The sequence below is a fragment of the Myotis yumanensis genome, unplaced genomic scaffold, assembly GCF_028538775.1.
Source record: "Myotis yumanensis isolate MYYU_CA2020_CCGP unplaced genomic scaffold, mMyoYum1.0.hap1 SCAF_15, whole genome shotgun sequence".
In the NCBI taxonomy this organism is placed as follows: Eukaryota; Metazoa; Chordata; class Mammalia; order Chiroptera; family Vespertilionidae; genus Myotis; species Myotis yumanensis.
In genome coordinates, this window is record NW_027223766.1 from 17,204,118 (window position 1) to 17,223,329 (window position 19,212).

Sequence of the window (19,212 nt, forward strand, 5' to 3'; positions counted from 1 at the left end):
ATTGATACCATGACTGTATAATTTCTGCAACTTAGACAAAGCCAAAGGGCACCGTTAGCCTTTTAAAAGCAGCCGAGAGAGATCATTTTCCTTTGTTGCCCTATCATGACTGTGGGATCGTGACATTTTCTCCTCACATGATTAAATTAAAACGGATCCTTACAGCTGCCTGGACGGCCCACCTGCCGCTGAAAGATGATTCTGAGACTATGCGTGACGCCCTCGCTCATTGTGCAGTGTACCCAGCCCTCACTCTCCATGCTAATGAATGTTAACTGATAATCCCCCAGGGTCCATTTTCGCCCCCAGCTTCAGTCTTTTCCTTCATCAGATCTCCTGTGAGCACTGCTCACAAGAATGGGCATGGTGAATGAAGTTGAGTTTAATCTCTTCCATGTCCCCAGCCTTTACTTGAAACTACCAAATTCAAAGGCTATTTTTCTGTTTTCATTGATTTCCTCCTTCCCCCACATTAAAAAAAAATATGGCGAGTTTCTTTTAAAAGCTTCCTCCTCACTGCTCTGGTCTTTTAGGACTTGTTAATCAACCAATTTCCATTTTATTCTTCTGGCTGCTTCTACTTTATCAATGTCCTCTTGACCAAGGTCTTCTAAAGGCTGAAAATCCCAGGGGCGCCTGTCTCCTTGCTATTCTGCAGGAGTTTGGACAATGGGATCGGTTGCCATAGCTTCAGGGACTGTCCATGCCAATCAAATCAGCTTGCCTGCATTTGTCCCCCATTCTGTGCATCTCCCTGATTTAGGTAGAGCTCACCTTTGCCTCACCAGGACCTCCATGCTGTCTCCTGCTTTTCCAGGCTGTAGACCAGGAGTCCTCAAACTTTTTAAACAGGGGGCCAGTTCACTGTCCCTCAGACCGTTGGAGGGCTGGACTATAGTTTTAAAAAAACTATGAACAAATTCCTATGCACACTGCACATATCTTATTTTGAAGTAAAAAAACAAAACGGGAACAAATACAATATTTGTATTTGCATGTGGCCCGTGGGCGGTAGTTTGAGGACTCCTGCTGTAGACTGTGGTTCCCCATTCAGATCATCCCTGGTTCCAGTCTATGCACCTGCCCTTTCCCTTCTTAAGTTAAAGTCGTTCCTATTATTGAATCTCATTTCCTCAAAGCCCTCACTCTTTTGAGGGCCAAGGCAATTCCTTGTTGTGCTGGCCAGTAGCCTCTCTATGCCAATCCCAGAAGGGTGGCCCTGCTCTCTCCACCCTACATGTTAAGTGCTCAGTTTCTGCTCTGTCTTTCTGGTTCCTGGCCTCTTTCTCTCAGCTTGCTTCCCCCAGAACCAATTTAGCTCCTATTTGCTGACTTAGTTTCAGCCAGTGTCAGGCCTGATTTCAAGTTGGCTCTCCTGAGTCCCCATAATTTCCTTATCAACTAGCTTCGTTTGGCTGCTCACCAGAGGGAGCCGCTCTAGTTCTGGCAAACATTGTATGTTTCCTAGTCACTGCTATACTTGGCCAAGTCCTTCTGACCCGGGAAGTTTTTTATGGTAATTTGAGAAATTAATTCAGGGCCCTTACCTCCTCCCTCCTCTCCTCCTTGTCCTCTTCCTTGTCCTCAGCATCTTCTCTGCTCAGATCTTCTTGGACTCATGCATCATAGCTTATATTAACACTAGTAGCCTGGTGCATGGATTTGTGCACATCGAAAGAAAATTAATTAGAAGGTGGCTGGTGGGGCGGGACTGGGCTGGACATGCCCTGGAGCCAACTTCCCGCCGTCCCTCCCAGCTGGCTGCACCTGGGGCAGCACCACAGCTTCTTGGATTCGTGCATCATACCTACTGGCTTGTCAGACAGTCCGATGGTCGCTTAGCCTTTTATATATATAGATAGCATGGCAGCCCTCATTGGCAACATCAGCACTGTTCCCCCCTCTGAGTCCACACTTAGAATCATTCTAACTCCAGTGTTCAAGGCAGCCACTAAAGTTGAATGAAGTTGAGAAGAAACAATGAGTTATCTCTGATTTATATAGTTCATCTTCTAGGTTGCCAGGATGGTTGTGGTTAGAAAAAGCATCAGAGATGAGGTGATTGCTGAGCTGTGTCTTAAAGGATGCTAATGGGTTCTTTAAGTAGACAGTGGGAGAGAGATAGTCTAGGCAGGACAAAACTTACACAAGGGTTTAAAGAACTAGACGTAGTTTAATATGGCTGTGAAGGAGGCACACATGAGGGAATATTGAAAGTTGCTGTTGAAGCACAAGGAGGAGACTGCATAGTGGACTTTATATTCTCCTCTGAGAGCAAGTGGGAGTCATGACAGGCTGCAATTCAGAGTAGAGTATGACAAGAACGGACTTTTATTTTAGAAAAAAATGTATCTAGCATTAAGAAAAAAGATCGGAGGGGAACAGAGGTAGAAGGGAAGGCTTAGGAAGTTATTGTAATGACACAGGGAGAGATTATGAGAACCTAGGCAAAGGCAGCAGTAGTAGGAGAGGAAAATAAGTAACAAGATATGGAGAATGCAGAATGGTGTGTCAGTAAGGATGCCTGGGTGAGCGTGGGGATTAAGGAAGAGTAAAAATCACCCATAACTCACAGATGACTTGATCAGTGGTTGTTATAGACGAAATGTTTGTGTCTCCTCAAAATTCATATGTTGAAATCCTAATGCCCAATGTGATGGTATTTGGAGGTGGGGCCTTTGGGAGCTGATTAGTCATGAGGGTGGAGCCGTCATGGGATTTGTGCACTTATAAGAGACTGCAGAGGAATCCCTTGCTCCTTCCACCAGGTGGGGACACAGAGAATAGAGAGACTTCTTTGAACCAGGAATTGTGTCCTCAATAGACACCGAATTTTTTAAAATTCTCACTTGAGGATATTTTCCCATTGATTTTCAGAGAGCAGAAGAGAGAGGGAAAGACAGAAATATCAATGTGAGAAAAATACTTTGATTGGTTGCCTTCTGCATGAGCTCTGGGGAGGAGCCTGTAACTGAGGTATGTGCCCTTGACCAAAATCGAACCTGGGACCTTTTGGTCCACAGGCTGACCTCTATCCACTGAACCAAACTGGCTAGGGCAACAGACACCAAATTTGCTGGTGCCTTGATCTTGGACTTCCCAGCAAAGTCTATGGTATTGTGTGACAGCAGTCTGAATAGACGAAGATAGTAGTGAGGTCTCCATTAACTGTAGACTATGCTTCACTTTGTAGAAGTGTCTTAAAAAGTTGCCTTTAGAGAAAATTTTATAAACAGAATTTTTAAAAATTTGGCTTTTATTTATTCCATCAATATAGACATTTTATTTTAGGTGCCTAACTTTGGTAGATGGAAAGTTAAAGGTTACAATCTCATTGTGGAAACATTATCTCCATACATAAGAGTCTAAGACAGATTGTGAAATCACACAGTATGGGATTAATTATCAAAATGCAATGTATATTAAAATATACACATATTTTTGACTGGACTAATCATTCTTTACCTCAAAGGATGAGATATTAATGCCAGTGTTCAAGCCAAGTGCCTCTCCCTAGGATATCAGGTGGGGTTTACTGTTAGTATTTTTAAAAAAATTAATATTGCTATATGCAATAAAGGAACCATTTAAAACCATTTAAAAAATAGCAACTGTTTTAAAAAAAAAGCTAATGGTGCCCAGCCATAGTAGATCCCAAGAAATACTGAGTGATAATAATAACACTAAGGAAATGATTAGTGACTTTTGTTATCTAAATAACAGGGCCTAAACAAAGCCTCAAGAAAATAAAATTGTAGGACAAACTTTACACGAAGCTATGGAAACAGAATGGGCTATTTTGCTTAAAATAGAACACCTATATTTAGGAGCTTTTAGTCTGGCATGACCTTGACATTTAAGTCAACACAGTCATTTTAAGTCCCATTGTAACCTCCATCCTCTACCTCTGTCTCTAAACCATTCGAAGAGCTCAACTGCTCTGCCATAGCAGAATGAAAATCAAATGTAAGCCGTACGTTTCTCCTTAGAGATTTTTAAAACATTAATGTCTTGGTCTTCCTGGCCAGCAACCCCTTGTGAGTGTGCCTACTGAGAATCTACAATAACATCATGTGTGACCATTCCTCTGATTAAATAAGGAATGTGCCAGTGTTGTATTTCAATCTGGGCTTACGAGGCTCCTGGTCTAAGGTCAAGTCTGCCATTTACCAGCTGGAAAGCTCCAGTCCCACCGGGGACCTCTGTTTCGTCATTTGTACCACAAAGAGCTTAGGCTAGAACAGTGGTGTTCAACCCTGGCTGTCAACAGGGTAGAGGCAGCAGGGGCACTTTTAGAAAATACCATGGCAAGCCTGTTTCCAGAGACTTCCCATTTAATTGGTCTGTGTTGTGGCCCAAGTATTATTTACTTTTGAAAAGCTCCCTGGTTGATTCTAATGTATAGTCAGGGTTGAAACAACTTGCTCAGAAAGATGTGTAAGACCCTTCACAGCTTGAAAAAAATATTTTTATGAAATGATTTAGACCTGCCAAGTGACAGGTTTCCTGGTCTTAAGCAATGTCAGAGGCCATCTTTAATAAAAAGAATACAAAATCACAAACACAAAATTAGATATGAAAGAGGATATTTGCCCTGGCCGGTTTGGCTCAGTGGATAGAGCGGCAGCCTGCTGACCAAAGGATCCGGGTTCGATTCTGGTCAAGGGCACGTGCAGGCTCCTCTCCAGCCTGGGCCCTGATCAGGGCTCATGCAGGAGGCAACCAATCAATGTGTTTCTCTCACATTGATGTTTCTCTCTGTCTTTCCTTCTCTCGTCTACTCTCCCTAAAAAAGAAAGAAAGAAAAAAAAGAAAGAAAGAAAGAAAATATTTATTTAGAATAAAAATCACAACAAATTATAAATTTTAGAGTAGACAAATACCATAGATGTAAAATAATCCAGAAAAATAAGGTAATATTTTTAATAACTACCAGACATACATCTTTGATATTTTTTTCTACATTTGTTGACTGGGTACTCTTTGCTTCTTTTAAAAAAAATTTATTTTTAAATTGAATTTATTGGGTGACATTAGTTAATAAACTTATATAGGTTTCAGGTGTACAGTTCTATAACACATCATCTGAATATTGTATTGTGTGTTCACCACCCCAAGTCAAGTCTCTTTCTATCATCATTTATCCCCCCTTTATCCTTTACACCCCCTTCCCTCTGGCAATCACCATACTCTTGTCTATGTCCATGATTCTTTCTTTTTTTATTGCCTCCTCTTTTGACAAAAATTTTGTAATATTTTCTATAGAGAGAATAAAAAGAAAATATCTTTTGAAACTGATCAATTTCTTTTTATTATGGGCAGTTTAGAAAAGTTTGTTTCAGCCTCACAGTTTATTATTGGTAATGTTATGTTTTAGGATTGTTGTCAAATTTGGGAAATTTTCTACTAAGATTTCATCATATGTGAGCTGTAAGGTTGGCAAGATTTTCTGGGTTGGTACATGTAATGTTTAATTTTATGTGTTAACTTGACTGGGCCATGGGTGCCCAGACATTTGGCTCAACATTATTCTGGGTGTGTTGGTGAGAGTGTCTCTGGGTAAGATCAACGTTTGTAATAATTTAAAAAATATATATATTTGTATTGATTTCAGAGAGGAAGGGAGAGAGAGATAGAAACATTAATGGTGAGAATGATTGGAGAGCAACATCTGAACTGGTAGACTGAGTAAAGCAGATTGCTCACCTCAGTGTGGCAGGGGCTCACCCAATCACTTGAAGACTTGAACAGAACAAAAAGGCTGGGTGAGAGAGCGCTCTTTCTACCTGGCTGCCTGAACGGGGACGTGGGTCTTTTTCTGCCTTTGGACTGAACTGAAAATTGGCTCTCCTTGGTTCTCAAACCTGCTGGCTTTCAGATTGGCATTATCCATTGGCCCTCCTGAGTCTCCAGCTGACAGGCTCTTCCCATCATGTCATTAACCTTCAATAAGACAGCGCTGCTTCATCTTTTGAACTTTTCGGATTCCATGGCAGGGTTCCTCTGAACCTACAGTGCTCCTACCCATTGTAGACTCTTCGTATATACCGGGGCACAGTCACCCTAAAGAAATGACCGGTCTCTATGACGAGCCTGCTCAGTTGCCAGTCATGAGTTGTGGCTCCTTGACTCATGTCCATCACGGTCCTCGCTGTGATTTGACACCCCTGGTGGAGGGCGTGCATTGTCATTGATAAATCAAATCACTTTTACAAAATGATTCCTAAATCATTTAAAGTAGTGTGTTTGAAATAATTCTCATTCCTCTTCATCCCGCCCCCCCCCGCCCCCCCGCCCCCCCCAATGTACATCTGATGGGTACCTACAAGAATGCAGATATGCACACTCGGGCACAACCAGAAGTCACTTTATGCATCCATAAAGACATGCCATTGCCCACAAGGAGAACTAAGTCTGAACTCTGAGTAGGCTTTGGATCTTGTCCACCATTTTGGATCGGCAGTGCAACCTGCCTGGGCTCTAAATACTGTCAAACATATGCATGGAACGCATACATTAAAACTTGATTTTACATCATTAGAATCTGAAAAAGGGGCCAGTGCCACCCAAGAGGAAATGGCAATATGAGTTTTTAAAGCGTGCTTATGTGAGGAGAGGCCTTTCATCTAAGTATTGAGTCATTGCAGTCTTGCTTGCAATACCCATTAACGACAGGCTCCTTTGAAAAGGTAGGTGACTGTAAGAATTCTGGCAGGAAGTCAAATGGTGATGAGCTTGGCTCCCCATCAGGTGTTTGGCAGTCTTTCCTGGAGGAAGCTGGAGGGTCCCTCCAGTCACGAATGTCTGTCACTAATAGGATTGACTAAAAAGAAAGCATAGGGCCCTGGCAGGGTAGCTCTACACCAAAAAGTTTCAGGTTGGATCCCTGGTCTGTGAGCATAGGAGAGGCAACTCATTGATATCTCTCTTTCTCTCTCATCAATAAAAACGTATCCTCGGGTGAGGATTTTTTTAAAAAAGTAAACATATCAAAATGTCTTCACCCTGATGAGTGCTGTCCTTCTTGGGATGTTAAACATCACTTCCAATATTACCACCATTGCAAAAACTGTTTGTGGAATCTTTTGGAAAAAGGTTCATATCATATGGCACAGTCTTTTGAATACCTTCAATGGTTAAAGCTACCAGAATTTGGGGTTGGATTATATTCTTTGGAGACTAAAATGATTTTCAGAGCCAATAATGCAAATAAAGTGTCTGATAAAATCCAGCCAAGTGTGACTCTAAAATACTGAAATACAGTTTTCTCTTATGGCTGACAAACTAGTTCTGAAGGCGGTTTTGTGGCAGATACGGTGGATTGGTTCACCCTTCTCGCACGCTTTCCTAAGAAGAAGGGCCTGGGAAGCTCTGATCTGCATTTTCCTGGACCCTTTTGTAGCTGGGGGCAAGACGTGGAGGTTTTGCTGAACAGGGACATTGGCTAGGGATGTGGATGGAAAAGTGAGCCATGGGAGGCAGTGGCCAGGCAGGGAGGTGCTTTCCCGTGCAGGGGACAGGGGTGGAAGCAATCGGCTGTTCTGGAGCAGTTCTGGCTGAGGTACAAGGTTCTGGTCCCTAACGTTAAAGGCCAAGTAACCTGAGGTGGCAGCACTGGGTTTCTAGCCAGGAGAGTCCTGAAGGCCTTCTTCCAGATAGTGTTTCTGGCTGTCTGGTACCCGCATCTGCTTCCCCGAACCTCCTGGAGATTCCACAAGGTGGCTAATACTCCCTAATAAGTTCCTTACTGCTTAAGCTAGCAATAGTGGATGAAGTTGACTAATACACATTCCAAATGAGCAATAGGAGCTTTGTTGGAATAAGTATGGAGCCTCCCAAGTCAACAACTTGGAAACCAAAAGCTCATTAAAAAAATAAAATAAAATAAAATAAAATAAAATAAAATAAAATAAAATAAAATAAATTGGGTCCTGGCTAGTTTGACTCAGTGGATGGAGCGTTGGCCTGTGGACTGAAGGGTCCTGCGTTTGATTCTGGTCAAGGGCACATGCCGAGGTTGAGGGCTCAATCCGCAGTGGGGGGCATGCAAGAGACAGCTAATCAATGATTCTCATCATTGATGTTTCTCTCTCTCTCTCTCTCCCTCTCCCTTCCTCTCTGAAATCAATAAAAATATATTAAAAAAATACTTATAGCCTTGGCTGGTTTGGCTCAGTGGATACAGCGTCAGCCTGAGGACTGAAGGTCCCAGGTTCGATTCTAGCCAAGGGCACATGCCAGGGTTGCAGGCTTGATCCCCAGTAGAGGGCATGCGGGGTGGGGGGGGGGGGGCGATCAGTGATTCTCTCTCATCATGCTTCTATCTCTGTCTCTCTCCCTCTCCCTTCTTCTCTGAAATCAATAAAGATATATTTTTTTAAAAACTTACAAAAAAATAAACTGGGTATTAGTTAAAAATTTTCTCAATTTTTTATAGTTAGACTAGAGGCCTGGTGCACAAAAATTTGTGCACTTAGGGGGGTCCCTTAGCCCGGCCTGTGCCCTCTCGCAGTCTGGGACCCCTCGGGGGATGTCCACCTGCTGGCTTAGGCCCGCTCCCTGGGGGATTGGGCCTAAGCTGGCAGTCAGACATCCCTCTGGCAGCCCGGGAGCCCTTGGGGGATGTCCACTTGCCAGTGGGGAGCAGGCCATCCTGCAGTCAGACATCCTTAGCATTGCTGAGGAGGCGGCAGAGGCTCCCGCCGCCACCGCTGTACTGGCAGCCGTCAGCCTGGCTGTGGCTGAGCAGAGCTCCCACTGTGGGAGCGCACAACCACCAGGGCGCAGCTCCTGCATTGCGCGTCTGCCCCCTGGTGGTCAGAGTGTGTCATAGTGACCAGTCATTCCCAGTCGTTCTGCTGTTAGGGTCAGTTTGCATATTACCCTTTTATTATATAGGATAGAGGCCTGGTGCATGGGTGGGGGCTGGCAGGTTTGCCCTGAAGGGTATCCCAGATCAGGGTGCAGGTCCCGCTGGGGTGCCTGGCCAGCCTGGGTGAGGGACTGATGGCTGTTTGCAGGCTGGCCACAGCTCCTTCAGGGTAGGGGTTCCTGCTGGGGTGCCTGGCCAGCTTGGGTGAGGGGCCGATGGCTGTTTGCAGGCTGACCACAGCCCCTTCAGGATAGGGGTTCCCACTGGGGTACCCGGCCAGTCTGGGTGAGGGGCTGATGGCTGTTTTCAGGCTGGCCACAGCCCCCAGCCACCCATGCTCCCAGTGGAGGCTGGCTGGAAGCAGGTATCTGGGATTTATTTAGCTTCTATAATTGAAACTTTGTTACCTTAAGCGGAGCCCACAGCTGGCCAGGGCAGCCGGGAAGCTTGGCTTCCTTCATCACTGGGGCAACCAAGCCTCCTGCTTGCTCCAGGTCCATGGCTGCTGGCCTCCATCTTGGTTGGGTTAATTTGCATATAGTTGCTCTGATTGGCTGGTGGGCGTGGCTTGTGAGTGTAGCGAAGGTATGGTCAATTTGCATGTTTCTATTTTATTAGCTAAGATTTCATATTTGGAGAACTATGTATGCTCCAGGAACAATTTAATCAAAGAATTTGCCCTGCTTTAGGAGAGTTCATTTTTACTCTATGTAAATGATGCAAAATGCTTGGAAATGGGGCTCCAACAGACCCTGTCCTGTGACTGGGGCACTGGGAGTCTCCAAAGATGCTTCACTAGAGAACACAAACCACCGATAGTAGTTTGCACGCTCTGAAAACTTGCTTTATGTAAGTTGCTTTATGTATGTCCATTATATTTTTCCCATGTCATTCACAAGGACCCCCCCAATGGTTTCTATTCCCTCCCCCCCTTATTTAGTGTTTGTATTTAATGAATATAAATAACAGCTTTTCAATAAATGCTACTTGGCTGACTGGCAGGGTTAGGTATGGGCTCCTCTGGAGGACTAGGAGGACAATTTTTGGACTAGCAACTATACATATGCCATTCCCAATGAAAAGAGATTCAACTTTTGATTCTTGTGGGCTAATTATCCATATCTGAAATGATTACGTTTGAGTTAGAAGACTTTGAAAATCTTGTTCGACTCTATGTTTGAATTCTTTCTACCACATCTTGACTATATGGGAGTATTAGTTTGCTAGGGCTGCTATAACGAAGTTGCTCAAACAAAAATGATTTAAAGAACAGCCATTTCCTGTCTCACAGTTCTGGAGGCCGGAGGTGAATTAAGGTGTTGGTAGGCTGGCTTCCTTCTGAGGGCTGTGAGTGGAGGCTCTGTGTGGGCCTCTCCTCAGTTCCTGGTGGTTCACAGCATGTGGCAGCCTTATTCCATTCTTCACGTGGGGTTTTCTCTACGCGTCTGCCTCCAGATTTCATCTTTTTATAAGGACATCAGTCATATTGGATTAGGGCCCAATCTCCTTTTAACTTGATCATCTCTGTAAAGGCCCTATTTCCAAAGATGGTTACATTCTGAGGTGCATATCTTTTTGGGGGCACCTGATTCAACCCATACCATTAGTTAGGATTCTTTTGGTTGCAAGTGACGAAATGAAATTCAAATCACTCTAGTAAAGGGCCCATTTTTTTGCCTCACATCAAAGGGAAGGACAGAATGCACTAAGCTCGGGGTAACGCACAGGGATAGCTCGCTGTTCCCGTCAGCACTATCTCCCTCTCTCTCCATCACTTGTCGCGGTGCATGGCTTCATTCTCCACCGCTGCAGGCTGGGATTTTCCGTGGGGCATGGAGGCCGGCTTCAGGCAGGGTCAGACCTGCAACATTCCAGTCTGGTGATGCAGAAGGAAAGATGGTTTTCCTCTCTCATCTTCAATTTAGACAAGCCCAGGGAAGGATTCTGGACCCAGGCCTATGCTTGGAGCGGTCACTGTGGCCAGGAGGATGTGATTATTCCTCCCACGTGACGCCCCTATGGTCACTGAGCCAGGTATGTGCCTGGACATGGTCGTGGAAAAGGGTTGGTGAAAGACTGTTGGGCAGATGTAACCATCGGCCACACAAGGAGCGAAGTGTCCCACTGCGTGATGCTGCGCACTTTATTCCCCTCTAGTCTCTATGACGTTCTCTTGTACTTTAAACAGAAACCTACCATTCATATTTTCTAAATCTATTTTTACAGTAAAGCTCTAAGTTTTCAAAACAGAACTCAAGGTCTTGCCTTGTTTAAACACGTTGGATGCCTTCAGCCTTTAGTTCATCTATTCCCCTGTTGATAACTTCCCACCCATTCAATGCCCCCCCCCCCCGCCCCCCGCCTTTTTTTAAATCCTCATCTGAGGATATCTTTCCATTGACTTTCAGAGAGAGTGGAAGAGAGAGGGAAAGACAGAGAGAAATATCAATGTGAGAGAAACACATCGACTGGTGGCCTCCCACCATGCCCTGACCAGGGCCCGAAAGGGGAGGAGCCAGCAACTGAGGTATGTGCCCTTGACCGGAATCGAACCCAGAACCCTGCAGTCTGCAGGCCGACGCTCTATCCACTGAGCCAAACCAACAGCCGCCCCCCTCCCCGCCCCCCGCATCTTTTAAAAATATATTTTTATGGATTTCAGAGAGGAAGGGAGGGAGAGAGAGATAGAAACATCAAGATGAGAGAGAATCATTGATAGGCTGCCTTCTACATGCCCTCTACTGGGGATCGAGCCCTCAACCTGGACATGTGCCCTGACTAGGAATCGAACTGTGACCTCCTGGTTCACAGGTTGATACTCAACCACTGAGCCACCACAGCCAGGCTCAGTGCTTCCCTTCAGTCTCCCATGCTGGCTTCCTCTGCTTCTCCCTCCAGTTCCCCTCCCCACTTGCCTACAGTCTGTTCTTGCCCTGGTGGCTGACCTGTTCACATTGCTTCAGTGGGCAATTCCCTCGCTCTCTTGGCTTCCAAAGGCTTCACCCAGCAGGAGGTCAGAGGAGTGAGGACCAGACTGTGCTTATTCACCCAGTTTCCTCCCTGCAGGGTCATTGCTGACCTCGTCCCTCTGCTGCAGGCAACAGCTCCCACCGATGGCTTTCTCCATATGATGCTCTCTGCCCAACTTTTGAAAACTGCTCCCTCCCCTGCCCCTTGAGGCCTGGTGTGGGAGGAGTGTAGGTGCCCACTCCAGGGTACAGCACGTCCCTCATGGTTTCCCCACACTTGGCCACATCATGGTAAATAGTCCCCTCAAATTACCCAATACAATTGGCAGTTCTTCTCACGAGAACTCCGATTACCTCCCCTCCCACCTTCCAATTTCTAAACATGGTAAGTTTCAGATATTGAGAAAAAAAGAGATGAATGATGCAATCCATACTAAAGTGTGCATGATTGATAGCATAATCCCTCAGGCACATTCTGTCTGAAAAAGAGCTGTGTGGATAAAATTAAGAGAACCCCAAACTGTGCAGTTGAGGGGTTTTTTTGTTTGTTTGTTTTTTCCCTGAGGCCCTCTAAAGAAAATACTCACCTCCTAAGGATAGAACTAGCATCAGATAAAGGTACTTCTTCAACTTTTCAACAAAAGTGGTTTGACTGAAGGGAGTGGCCACATACCCTAGGGAGTCTAGTATGCCAGTGGCCCCAAGTAACCTTAAGCACACACCACATTTCTTAAAAAGGTCCTGTTTTATTTAAAAGTACATATATCTGAGTGTTTATTTCTACCCCTTAATATGTCTCTGGTAATCATGTTATTTCCAAAATTTAATGAAGGCGACTTTCTAGGAAGATGTCTCATGTTTATCATGTGACCTCACTGCTGGCAGGTGGCCCAGGGCTTCTGGGGACGTGGGGCCTGCGTTTGAGAAGCCTGGAGTGCCGAGAACCCGGACACATCGATAATGTGACCACTTGTTTGTCAGGGGTGTGTCACGTTCTCCCAGACCTGTGTTTTCTCACATGCTTCCAGATCTTAGGGACGTTCTAAGATTTGTGATCAGCATTTCTATTTTAGACAGTATAATATATTTCACTTTTTCCCCCCATTGGGTTTATTTGACTTTCTCTCTTCTTTTAAATCATTTACTGATAGGTTACATTACTTTGATGCAAATTACTTTAATTTTATATTTTTTTTCAGGCGTAAGTCACTTAGTATTTTTCTTGTATAAACGTATGTGGTGGCCACAGCTGGAGGCTGGGCCCTCTGAACTGAAACTCTGGTGGAGTCTTTACAAGACGGTCAGTAAATTCCTGAGAGGAGGCTTGGTGGACACGGTCTCTTTCCAGAGGTCAGGGGTCAGATCACTGTAGGTCTAATGGCATCGAAGGTGGCCTTGGTGCCGTGGCCAGTGTGGCTCAGTTGGTTGGGTTTTTTGGGTTGTGTGGCGTGCAGTGCTAAAGCTGACTCAACTGGTCAGCATACTCCTTCAGCCCTCGCAGGGACCTCACACCATAGGGCGAGACTGTCTTCACAGTACCCCGGGGCCAGATCTGCACCTCTTCTAAGTGAGGGTAGAAATACCACGTGCTGTTAAAGAGTTTACAGTTATTGTAGTTAACAGTACTGTATTGGATATTGGAAAGTGGATACTTGAAAGTTCTCATCACAAGAAAAAAATTTGTAGCTATGTGTGGTGATGGGTGGTAAGTACACTTACAATGGCAGTGATGGCGAACCTTTTGAGCTCGGCGTGTCAGCATTTTGAAAAACCCTAACTTAACTCTGGTGCCGTGTCACATATAGAAATTTTTTGATATTTGCAACCATAGTAAAACAAAGATTTATATTTTTGATATTTATTTTATATATTTAAATGCCATTTAACAAAGAAAAATCAACCAAAAAAATGAGTTCGCATGTCACCTCTGACACGTGTGTCATAGGTTCCCCATCACTGCACTATGGTAATCATTTCTCAATATATACATATATCAAATAATTCTGTTGTATACCTAGAACTCATACAATGTTATGTGTCAATTAGATCTCAATAAAAATTAAATTTAAAAAAGAAAAAAAAAAACAAATTGAGGAATCAGGCATGCCATAAACTACCTTTTTTTTCCTGAATCAAGAATAGAGGTGTAGATTAAATATGTTACAGAGCTTAATCTGGATACCTCTTCAGGGTCTGTGAGTATAGCTGCATTTCAAAATTTAAAAAAGGTTACCTTAAAGATGTAGTTTGTTCACTCTCAAACAACCAGTTCCTAATTCAATTACAGCAGTGGCAGCTATGTATCATATTGTAAGCCCAGAAAATATTCTGGACCAAAACTCAGTTCTTGCGGTGTGTCTGGGACACCTCTGAAGTGAACCTATTTAAGGAGGAAGGGAAGGGGGTGGAGAAAAGGCTCCCTCTGCTCCCCCTGCCCCATTTTCCAGAGCAGCTGGATTTTAAGCCCATAGAATGCCCCAGGTAACTCCTAAGGCTACCCTGTTGTTATAGATTGGGAAAGAAGCAACGTAAGTGTGATTTAGACGGATTAATGACTTAGAAGGAGCATAAGCAGGCCTGGGAATTTGAAATCTTTAGTCACATCCTTCTTCTCCCAATACTCCTCACAAGGCAGGTGTCCTGCTCTAGCCAGCCATACTCTCTTATGTCACCTTGTGTGACATAAACCACAGGGGTAGCAGAACCCCACGATGTGAGTCCATTTCCTTCTATGAATCCAAAGATTCGGGCTGATGGAGACACACCTGGCCTTTTCTAAAGTCATATTTAACTATGAAAGAGAAAGCAAAAGAAATGTCTCTTGCTAAAATGTTTTCTTCTTATTTTCTATGTGGGTGGCTAACTGGGCCTTTTAAATTCTATCTAGAAATCATGATCTTTCTATTAGTGGCAATAAAAAAATCTACCGGGTCTTAAAGTTGTTTCTAGTATAACCACGGTAATCGACCATGAATAAACACAGCGTGTTCCAGGGACATGGCTATTTGACTTTCAGCACCGAAGCCCTCTGCTGGCACCTGCCACAACTGATTGAATTTGCTATAGAACAACCGTATGTCTGGGCCGGGGCTGAAATAAGAGGATGCACCAAAGAGCTTGGGAGGATGTAATAGGAGACAGATCGATCCTGTTTGAATCCAGAATAAGTGCGGATCAGTATGCAGGTACAGGAAGTGCCATCAATCCTTGCCCACTGGGCAGGGTGGCTGCTGGAGTCACATTGCCTCTTTCTGGAAGAGTAACGTGGGGCTTGATGGAGATCTCAGGAAGAGGGGACAGTGGCAGGGGATGTTCGCTAAGGGTCAACTGTGGGTATGGTGGTTGTTGGACCAAAGTGGGATCATTAACAAATATGAGGTGCATTGGAAAGTCAAACTGCTATACACTGGTAAGGGAGAGATCATAGAGTCAGGTTTAAGTGCATGGACTTTTGGACACATGAGTTCATAGCGTCTACAGATTAGCTGTGCACCTTTACCAAGATACTTAATCTCTTTGCACGTCACTCATCACATCTGTAAAGTGGAGACAATGTCCAGTGAAGTGGCTCTGGTATGGCAGCGACGGCCAGCGCAGTCACCACAATCTCTGCCAACGTTCACCAGGGCCCTCCTGCTTGCTACAGCTCCTGCTCGCTTTCAGCTGTCATCCTGTTTGACATCTGCATGATCTTCCTTACTCACCTCATGCCGACTCAGGGCTGTTGATTCCTAATCCATGTCCCCAGCCCAAACTTCCTGTGTGTCACATGTCAAATGATTTATGGGGCTGGATACTTGGCTGTCCCAAAGGCATGTCAAAGTCAACCCCTCTGAAGCAAGAGCCATCTTTCTCCCAAGAGCGTGGTTCTCCTCCTGCGTGTTCACTGGACCTCAGCCACCCGGTCACACCGTGTGAAACTCCAGAGACACCCTCCATTGGCCCGATTTCTCATGCACCAGATGACTTCAGTTTCCAGATGACTTCAGTTTCCAGGTCTGGCCATGTCTACCTTCTCAGTGCATCTTCTGCCGCCCCGCCCGCCCCAACAGCCCTGTAATGAATGCCTCAGCACATTTTGCTCAGAGGTGGCTTCCTAACTTGCCTCCGCGCTCTTAGTGTGGCCTTGATTCACCCACTACTGCCAGGACCAGCTTTCTTTCTTTCTTTCTTTTTTAAAGTTTAAAATGTTTAATGAAAAAGACCAAGAGCAAAGCATTATTTACACGTGGGTAAGAAAAGAAGACATACCCAAGACCGCATCCTGGGCGGGTTGCGAGGCACCCCTAGACTTGTTTCTTTTCGCAAGAACTTTGTCCCCTTCCTACATCCTCTCTGTGAGCTGCAGGTGTTGTCACGCCCTGACAATGTGGTTAGAGGAGTCAAGGTTCAATTCCCACATGTGCGGAAACCTCCTTAAACAAACTGCTCTGGACAGTCCCGAGGGGACAGAGCTGGCCAACTCGTCCCGAGCGCAGCAGACGCCTCAGATCAGATCGGCAACGTTCATGGGCATCTCGCCGATCTGCGTGGAGTAGTACTGCTCAATGTCCCGCAGGATGCGGCTGTCCTCGTTTTTCACGAAGTTGATGGCCACGCCCTTCTGGCCTTACCGCCCCGACCGCCCGATTCTGTGGATGTAGAGCTCCCGGTTGTTGGGCAGGTCGTAGCTGATGATCAGGGACATCTGAGGGACGTCCAGGCCCCAGGCCCAGTCGGCGGTGGAGATGAGCACCCGGCTGGCGCCGGAGCGGAACTCCTTCATGATGGACTCCCGCTCCTTCTGCGGCATGTCCTGGTGCATCCACGACACCGTGAGGTTGGCTTCTCTCATTTTCTCCGTCAGCCAGTCCACCTTCCTCTTGGTGTTGCAGAAGATGACGGCTTGCGCGATGGTCAGCGTGTCGTAGAGGTCACACAGCGTGTCCAATTTCCACTCTTCTCTTTCCACTGCCACGAAAAACTGCTTGATGCCTTCCAGCGTCAACTCATCACGCTTCGCCAGGATGCGGATGGGGTCCGTCATGAACTTGTTGGTCATCTCCAGCATCTCGTGGGGCAGCGTGGCGCTGATGAGCACCACCTGCGTGGCCGGGGGCAGGTACCTGTAGACGTCGTAAATCTCCAGGACCAGCTTTCTGGTGAGCAAGTCACAATGCCACTGGCCCTTCAGGGCGGAGAGCACACAACCTCTGAGTCCTTGCTGACCTTTTTTACTCTGCCTCTCTGCCTGTCCAGGCCTCTGCCCCCTCCCTGAAATCTCCGTGGAAAACTTAGCATCCACGGACACACTTGCTGCCCGGTGCCCCTGTGCTTTCGCACACGCCTTTCCTGCCTGGAGATGGAGATCTAATAGGCTAATGGGCCTTAGGTTCTCGCGGGCACCTAGTCTAGAATTTACCGGCTTGTTTCAGGCTGCTTACAGGGGTAGCCCGCAAGACAATGCTCTCTTAGTGGAGGGACCCTATTCTGTTCATCTTTGGTCCCAAGAACCTGCTATGGTCCCTGAGACAGTGTGAGTGGCCCAGAACAGAAATACTTTCTTTGTTCCGAATGGACTCTCTGCCTCAGCTGCTGACTTTTTGGGAAACCTCCCTGGAGGCTTCAGGGTTCCTGCCGGCCCCCGCCGCGCAGGTGAAAGGCAGCTGGAAGCGCGCCGCCTGGGGCTGGGCTGGGCAGCCCCCCGCGCGCCTGCGCCCTCTGCCGCTTCGCTAGCTCTCCGAGCGTCCCTGTGCGCCGGTGTCTGTTCAGAGAGGAACGGAGGCTTGGGTGACAGGCGAGGCGTGGGGAAGAGTTCAGCCTGAGCCACAGCTTTATTCACTGATTTCTCGGCGGCTGGACCGAGGCTGCCTCCCCAGGCGGCTCCCAACTGCTCCCGCACCGGCCCCGTGCGCGCCTCCCGCCGCTGCGCTCGCCGCCAGCCCGACTGACCGACCGACTAGCGAGTGAGTAGCCGCGGCTTGTGCGCCCCCGCAGCGCGGCGAGCTGCCCCCCCGCGGTCCTGTGCCCCTCGCGGGCTTTGTGTGTGTGTGTGAGCGCGCGCGGGGGTGTCCCTGCGATTCCACGCCGGCTCGGGAGCTCCCTGTCCACCCGAGTCTGCGCGGAGGTGTGGGTGCCCCCCCCTCCCCAGCTCCTCCCAGGCAGGGGCCCGTATGCCCCGGGTGCGGGAGGGTGTTCGCCGGGATTCCCCGGCTCGGCGCGGGGCCGCCAGTGGGTTCCTCAGGAAGGCTCCCAGGCCGGGAGGCGGCGGGGAAGCCCGGGCTGCGAGCGGCCGGCAGGCGGGGAATCTGGGAGCGGGTCTGGCCGGCAGAGCCGAGGGAGACGCCGGAGCGGCCGCCCCTGCAGCCCAGCCTCTCCGCTCTCTCCATTCCCCTTCTTCCTTTCTTTTCTCAGCAGCATCACAAAAGCGTGCTGCGGAATGAAACCCAATGCAGCGCAGTCCTGTCTCCTCTCCCACCTGGTGCTCATCCCCCCCCCCCCCCCCCCGCCAGGCTGGGAATGGAACGGAACACACCTGTTTTCGGCTTTCCCCGGGGACACACCTGTTTTCAGCTCTCGCTGAATTCAACCTGGTGCGGGATTGCGCGAGGGGCTCCACCACATACATGCCGTGTGTGTGCGTGTCCGCGCGCGCGCCCCGGGCCCACCCGGGTGGAGGGCGCCGGGTGTCAGCAGCGCACCTCTCCGCCGGCCCCCGCGCGCCAGGGCTGCTCCTGGGGCCCGCGTCTCTTTGTTTGGTTGTGGCTCCCCCACCCCTCCACTGAGCAAAGTAATTTTCGGTTTCGCTTGACTCTGGGCGCTGGGACTTGGTGTGGGCCGCGGCCTCAAACGCTCCCGGTGTTTGTCATTGAAGAGTTCTTCGGCGCGGGGGTTATTTTTAGTGTCGGGAAGACAGAGGCAGGCGCGTCGACCTTTCTGCGCCTGCCTCGGGCTTCGAGTGCGTGTCTCTAACTGATGGGGCAGACGGATTCGCATCCAGGCGCGCACACGTGCCTGCACACAACTGTGTACACACATTTCTACACACGTAGCCCTCCCCCTTTTTTTTTGAAAATTGGGAATGCATTGTGTTTGTTAAAAACACACACACACAAACTTTCCTTTGTTCTTTCGGGCATTTTCTATTTTGAGTTAATGGAGTAGGAGTACCAAAAGGTTGCAATTAGTTCACGCGAATAAAAGACACTGCCTCTGAGTCAGAGCTGCCAGGTTGATAATTATTCACATATAAAAGCAGATGCGATGTTTATGGCAAAAGGGGCGGGGCGGGGGCAGGTCCTCCATAGACAATGAGGTAGGGTCTCCGCCAACCGCCCGCTGCTTATTGTTCCCGCACTAGAGGCTGCGTCCTCCCGCCGCCGCCGCCGCCGC

At 47.4% G+C, this 19,212-nt stretch overlaps 1 protein-coding gene and 1 pseudogene across 1 annotated transcript in view; one reads left to right on the top strand and one right to left on the bottom strand.

Annotated features, from left to right (window-relative positions):
* Positions 1-16,309: 16,309 nt before the first annotated feature.
* Positions 16,310-18,448, bottom strand: LOC138993484 (eukaryotic initiation factor 4A-III-like; annotated as a pseudogene).
* SLCO5A1 (solute carrier organic anion transporter family member 5A1) overlaps positions 17,603-19,212 on the top strand; it is a 102,150-nt gene continuing 100,540 nt past the window's right edge. Inside the window, exon 1 of the mRNA XM_070392198.1 lies at positions 17,603-17,786. The gene's annotated coding sequence lies outside the window, so the exon portion shown is untranslated. The remainder of the gene's footprint in view (positions 17,787-19,212) is intronic.